The sequence below is a fragment of the Tenrec ecaudatus genome, chromosome 9, assembly GCF_050624435.1.
Source record: "Tenrec ecaudatus isolate mTenEca1 chromosome 9, mTenEca1.hap1, whole genome shotgun sequence".
NCBI lineage: Eukaryota > Metazoa > Chordata > Mammalia > Afrosoricida > Tenrecidae > Tenrec > Tenrec ecaudatus.
In genome coordinates, this window is record NC_134538.1 from 158,306,042 (window position 1) to 158,313,380 (window position 7,339).

Sequence of the window (7,339 nt, forward strand, 5' to 3'; positions counted from 1 at the left end):
TGCCTCCCAGGGACGGTCATTTCTCAGGTCATTCCTTAGAAAGGCTCTATCTAGACGGTTTTCTCCCCATGCGATGAAAAACGGAGAATTTTATTTTTAACAGTTTTGTTGGCACTCCATCCACATATCATATGCTTCGATAGTCCAGTCATATCAAGGAGAATTGTACAATCTTGACCACAGTTTTAAAACATCCCCCCACCCCGCACTCATTGCTATTCATGTAATTTCCCGTCCCCCCTTCAGTTTTGGCAAAAATATACACAATGAACCAGTCTCCAAATCAATAACTTTTACATCTTTAACACAGTGCCCCAAACTGAGACTGTCATGTCCCGCTTTTCATACTTCACACGATACCCTAGGCAATTCTCATAGGAAAGAAAAAAGATCTATCGCCAACATTTAAAATGACTACCTATGGTTTTATTATGAAATTCGCCTCAACAGCCCTTTTCACATGCTGAGCTCACAGCTGAACTTCCACCGATGTGGAAATGCGTGGTCAGGATTGTCTGAATAGCATGATATTCGTGTATACTTGGGGTTACTTTTTAGTGCAGGCTACTACAGCCTAATTTCAAGGTCAGAAAGGAGAACGGTTCTGAGCCTCCTGACCCATATTTGACACTGCCCTTCCGAGGGTTGCACTAGCGCTCACACTTACGACCACACTGGCGTCGGTTTGGTGCAACACGAGGCTGCAAACTGGGCGGTAAGGCGCCATCAGCCTTTAGCTGCCCTTCTAATGGTCAGCTACTTGATGATTTCGGCATTATCCCGAATACTTATTACCCTGTGCATTCGTAGTATCCATTCCTGTCCTTCGCCCATTACCCTTTGGAGTTTACAGTGATTATATCAATGAATCTTAAAGACTCGTTGTGAGCTCATTTCGCTTAGTCCCTCATGCCTGGCCCTTCACTCCCCCTCAGGGGACCACTTGTGTGTGAACTCTACATCCATCTTGCTGGTGGACAGCCTAAACATTTGACACTTTTCAGCTGTTTTATCCTGTCTTTTATTGTGCTCAAACTTAAAGCGTCATTGAGTCCAGAGACTTCTTCTTTTACTTTCACACACACACACACACACACACACATTTTCTTTTATGTAGAAAATATTAGGGTTGGGGTGGAGTCCGTGTATAGACCAATCAATTAAAAAAAAGCCCAAGTATGACTTTATTAAGCAGATGAATGAGGGGGAGTGCAGAGTGGAGACCCAAAGCCCATCTGTAGACGACTGCACATCCCCTTACAGAAGGGTCACAAGGAGGAGATGACCTAGTCAGGGTGCAGTATAGCACCGATGAAGCACACAACTTTCCTCTAGTTCTTTACTGCCCCCCCACCCCCATCATGACCTCAATTCTACCTTATAAATCCGGTTAGACCAGAGCAGGCACACAGGTACAGGTGAGCGCTCCCAACACAGGGAATTCAGAACATATCAACCCCTCAGGACCAACAATGAGAGTAGCCATACCAGGAGGGGAAGGGGAAGGTTGGGGGAGAAAGAGGGAACCGTTTATAATGATCTACATATAACCCCTTCCCAGGGGGATAGACAACAGAAAAGTGGGTGAAGAGAGACAGCGGTTGGTGTAAGACATGAAAAAAAAATTATCAAGGGTTCATGAGGGAGGGAAAGGGGGGAGGGGGAAATGAGGAGCTGATACCAAGGGCTCATGCAGAAAGAAAGTGTTTTGAAAATGATGAAGGCAACATATGTATCAATGTGCTTGACACGATGGATGGATGGATGGATGGATTGTGATAAGAGCTGTAAGAGGCCCAATAAAATGATTTTTAAAAAAGGTCAGGGTAGACTGGATCTTGCGGTAAGACAGTTTGTGTGCAGCAGCTGTGTCTCCCTGAGAGGTGTGCGTTGGGAAGAGCGGCTGTGACTGGGGGGACGTGGCCGGAGACGACTCCTGCCCATGGGGAAAGCACTGGTGGACATCCCACTGCTGGGCGGCCCTGGTGGCCTCCTCCCTCCTGTCCCTCACTGTCTCCTGATTCTGTCAGAAAGGTGGAGCAGCGTGGATTCGTGGGATATGTGTCTCTGCGAGGCAGACTGCACAGGTCCTCAAGTTTCAGGAGAGGCTGGTGGGGAGCAGGCTGAGTGGCCCCAGGAGCCACTGCCGGCCTCTTCCGGTCACAGCAGCTGGAAACGGGAAGTTAGCGTAACCTTGAGCCCCGCCCCCTCCTGTACCTTACAGAGCTCCTCCCGTGGGCCCAGGTTGAACGCGTGTCTTTTGAACAGAAATCAAGAACACCAGAATTGTAATAAGAAGGTACATTTTAGGACATTCAGGGAAATTTTCATTGTGAGGAATTCATTGTGAGAGATGCTGATATTTGCGCTTCATACAACCTTAGCTACAGAAAAAAAATGTGATCTACTTTGTATACTTGTTTTTATTTTACTCAGATGGGTGATTTAAATGTTTCTACTCGTTCTTTTTTAAAAAATAAACATTTTATTAGAGACTCATACAACTCTTATCACAATCCATACATACATCAATTGTGTAAAGCACATCTGTACATTATTTGCCCTCATCATTTTCAAAGCATTTGCTCTCCACTTAAGCCCTTTGCATCAGGTCCTCTTTTTTTCCCCTCCCTCCCCACTGCCCCCTCCCTCATGAGCCCTTGATAATTTATAAATTATTATTTTGTCATATCTTGCCCTGTCCGACGTCTCCCTTCACCCTCTTTTCTGTTTTCCGTCCCCCAGGGAGGAGGTTACATGTAGATCCTTGTAATCGGTTCCCTCTTTCCAACCCACTCTCCCTCTACCTTCCCAGTATCTACTGGTTCTTAATTCAGCATCCACGCTCATTTTTAAATTGAAACTGTTAACTTATGCCTCCATCATTCTCGCTTGGGGGCTGGGGGCAGAAAAACCCCTAAACGATGCTCTGACCAGCTACTAAACTGGGTGTTATTCTTTACCCTCTCTGAACGGCAAGCACCTGAGACGAACTGTTTGGTTTTTCAAGTAGTGGCTTTGGAGACGCAGCCTTAGAAAGAGACTCCGTCCTCATGTCACCTGGGGTCTAGTTTTGCATCTCCAAGGAATTTGGGGCAAAACGCCTAGCTCTTGGCATTTCTTCAGCTGCATTATGGGAGTCACCCGCTTTTTCACTCTGTAGCTAGGAGAACTAGCTTAATGCGCTTTTCTTGCTGTTCTACTTCAGCTGTCTGAAAGGAGACATTTCTAGAGGCTCGCAGAAGCGGCACAGAATTTCCTAGCTCCTCGGGAAGACTGAGGAGACAAACGAGTGCCATCCCTTTAAGGAACTGGAAGCGTCAAATCAGCATGACTCGGCTGTCTTGGGTGTTCCCCTCCCCTATGTGTCCATAGGAAGCACCTGTGACTGTGATTAGGTCCCCTGGAGCCACTTCTGACCCATAGCGACGGACAGAAACACGGCCTGGTCCCTTCGGAGCCAGGACTGCAGCCACCGTGTCAATCCAGCTCCCTGAAGGTCCTTCCTTTATCCCTGATGCAAGCTGGGCACCCTCCTCCGGGAGCTGGTCCCCCGACAACGTGTCTGAAGCAGTCGGATGACAGCTCCTCATGCACACTTCTGAAGAGAGTCAGGACAGCTTTGTCCGTCCTCCTGGCCATCCGTAGTCTATGTAGTCAGTAGTCTTTGCCGCCCCCATCATGCAAAGACGCCCATTCTCTGGCCCTCCGCCCTCCGTGGTCAGCTTTCCCAGGCAGAGGAAGGGATTGAAAATGGCCTGGTTCTGGTCAGGGGCCCCTTAGTCAGCAAAGGGGCTTATTTGCTTTTTAAGACGTTAAAGATGATCCTACCAAACTTAATTAAACTCAGCGATTTTAAGAAAGTAAATACTGCAAGGAATAAACAACATGCTGCAAAGAATAAAATCATAATTATTGCAACATCTTAACCAAGATCAAAACACCCGACTCCTCTGGAGTTAAACAAACTCACAGGGATTCTCCAACGTGGAACTGCCTCTGCCGGCTTCGAGACTGCAGCAGAAAGCCTGTCTTTCTCAGAGAGATTACTGCCTTTGGCCTACTGAAATTGTAGTTTCAGTCCAACTTTCAGCAGACAAAACCCCCGAAGCACTTTTACAAAATTTCTCACCTTCCCACACCGGGAGTCGAACCCGGGCCGCCTGGGTGAAAACCAGGAATCCTAACCGCTAGACCATGTGGGAAGTCGCTGAGAGCTGTCACTCGAAGATAGTACTCATTGTTCAAAGAGTCAGGCATAATTAAGGCGGGGCACTACCTCCACCTGGTGGCACCTAGCCAAATTACAGGAAAACTATCTAAAGAAAACAGCTCTTTGAAAGTGAGGGTTTAATAAGTACCAACAACAAATGCTATAGTCGGAAGTGCGCATCTGAAATTTATATCTACGAAGGAAAGGGCTACATAGGTAGAGATGTTATAAGCTAGTCCTGACCAAGCCGGGGTCGTGAAACCTGAAGTCAGCAGAGAGGGGATTCAAAAAGCCCGCGGAAAAGCGGAATTAACAGCCAGTGGATGCATGCATGGATTGTGATAAGAGATGTACGAGCCCCCAATAAAATTATTATTTTTTTAAAAAGCCAATGCAATTATTTTTTCCATGAACGTTTTGTAGCCCCCTGGGGTTCCGTTAGGGCCCCTGGAGGCGTAGTGGTTGCGCGTTGGGTTGTAATCCTCTAGGTCAATAGTTCGAAACCACCAGCCATCCGGGGAACCCACAGGGCGTCCCTATGACTTGATGCTAGTGAGTTCGGCTCGGCTTTCTGAGGGCTCCATTGACTCTTACATTCTGTACCCTAGGGAGGAAGCTTTCCACCCCACCCCCTCAATCTCTCCAAAAGCATTCATTTATTGCCTTCAAAATTTAAACAAGGAATACGTGTTAACTAGAGGAAAACAAACAAACAAACAAACAAACAAAAAAAGAAACTTCAAGAAAACAAAAAGAATATAAAAGTCACTTAAAATGTCATTACTCAGCACTGATAACTTTGGGGCATATTTCCAAGGTCATCTTCCTTCTTTTCGGTGTGACTTTTCATGGTAACATAATAGTCACACGGATAGTTAGGACCAGGTTATATTTACTGTAAGCAGTGCTAGCCAGGGAGACCTGCTGGCATAGCCGGTTCCTTGGTGGGTGGCTAGATGCAAAAGTCCGCAGTTCAAGACCACCAGCCACCATGCAGGAGAGAAATGAGGTTTTTCGCTCCGATAACAAGTGACAGTCTTGGAAACCCACAGGGGCAGGGTTTATGAGCCAGGACAAGTTTTAAGGACTTTGCACATGTACCTCATTTAGTCCTCAAATATGTCCTATGAAGAAGTTATTAACATCTTCATGTTATACACCCGGGAACAGAAGCATCGCTCTAGAACAGCGGTTCTCAACCTGTGGGTCGCGACACCTTTGGGATCCAACAACCCTTTCACAGGGGTCACCTAAGACCATAAGAAAACACTTATTTCCCATGGTCTTAGGAACCGAGATACGGCTCCTCTATCCATCTCCACACGGTCCGCCCACGTGCAGACATGCCCACCTATGAGTTCCTGGCGTGGAGATTGTCATCCATGCTACACCTTGCTTCAAGACAAAATTTCATTTATTTGTTATTAGAAATAAATATTTCACAGTATGTAATTGCATATTGTTGTGATGAATCACTGTTTTAATGGTGTTTCGTTTGTAGCAATGAAAATACATCCTGCATATCAGATATTTACATGATGATTCATAACAGTAACAAAATTACAGCGATGAAGTAGCAAGGGAAATAATTTTATGCTTGGTTGGGGGGGGGGGTCACCGCCACATGAGGAACTGTGTGAAAGGGTCTCGGCATGAGCAGGGTTGAGAACTGCTGATCTAGAGGGTAGGTAGTGTGCCTGGTGTCAGACAAGTCATAATTCCTAGACCTGGGAGTGAAACAGTCTGCCTGGAGGCACAGCCCGCCCCCGACCCCCTCTCAGAAAGCATTCTGGGGTGTTTGCTTTCACGTCACAGTGACTGCTGCTGGACCCTGGGGTCGCTTCTGAGCGACTGCTCTTATGAACAATGGTGTGATGGGCATCTTTGTAACTACATTCTTTTTTTTCAGACACGTCTTGTTTCTCCTTTAGTCTCTCTCCATTTTCAGAGTCAAAGTCAGCATCATATAAGATTTACTTAAAAATAATTGTATTGGGGTCTTACAGCTCTTATAACCATCCATACATGCACGGTATCAGGCATATTTTGTACGTATGTTGCTATCATTCTTGCGAAAACGTTTTCTTTATACTTGAGCCCTTGGTATCAACTCTTTTTTTTACTCCCTTCCCCACCCTCCCACCCTCTTGGGCCCTTCATAAGTTATAAATTATTATTTTCATATCTTACACCGGCTGCTGTCTCCCTTCACTCAGTTTTCTGCTGTATGTCCCCTTGGGAGTGATATAGTTAAGGTTTATTGTGCCAACCTATCTGATAAACACATGTGGGAATAATTGAAGGGCAGAGAAATAAATGGCTCTGTGAGCCTCCCCTTTCTAGTTCTCGGATCTCTTGCTCTCTGATGATCAGAACAGGGTACAGCTGCCTTAGTCAACTCCCTGCTTCATCTGGCAAGGCTCACTTCCTGCAAGACATCCCTGAGGAAAAGCCACATGCAGCCCTAGGTGCTGGAGCAGCCATGGTGGAGACCCCTGCCAGCGCTGAGATGCTTACATGCTCGCTGATTCAGCTTTCCTTCTGCAGGCAGCCTCATTGTGTGTGTTTTGTGAGATTGAGGACTCTGTAGATTGGTGTCGGACATATGGGCTAATGCTGGACTTATGGGCTTGGTCAGCACTGGGTTGGAACTGGGCACAATTCCTGCACTGTCTCCAGTACTGTCCCCTGTATCGCTGTGGGTCGGCGAAGACATGTCGTGTCTCCTCTCTGTGCATTGGCTGCTCTGAGCAGGAATGTCCTCCTCAGGGCTTGGCTCTCTCTAAGTGAACTGGTGAGTTTACTTCAAACTCACCTGTAGCCATTGGACTAAACAGCTGAAACTTCCTAAAGTGAGCAGCAGATGACTACTAACCCCAGGGCATCGAACCAGTGGATGGTGGACTTCGGGTTGAATCTCTTGCCTTGAGTGTGCCCAATGGATGGTGGCCTGGAACTACCATATAGTCACTATCTTCTTGCCTCCTTGCTTTATCATGACAAGTATTAACCTGGTGGGCAAGGTTCCAGTTTTGTGAATATTATTCCAAGTTTTTCACTATTGCCAACCCCTGCTGTTTGTGTAGTGTCTAGTCATTTAAGGATTTAATCTGTATAAGTCAACAT

General features: G+C 46.4%; 1 non-coding gene across 1 annotated transcript; it reads right to left on the minus strand.

Moving 5' to 3' along the window:
* Positions 1–4,133: 4,133 nt before the first annotated feature.
* Positions 4,134–4,205, minus strand: TRNAE-UUC (transfer RNA glutamic acid (anticodon UUC)). Its single transcript has one exon. It is a non-coding gene; the product is annotated as a tRNA-Glu (tRNA).
* Positions 4,206–7,339: the final 3,134 nt, after the last annotated feature.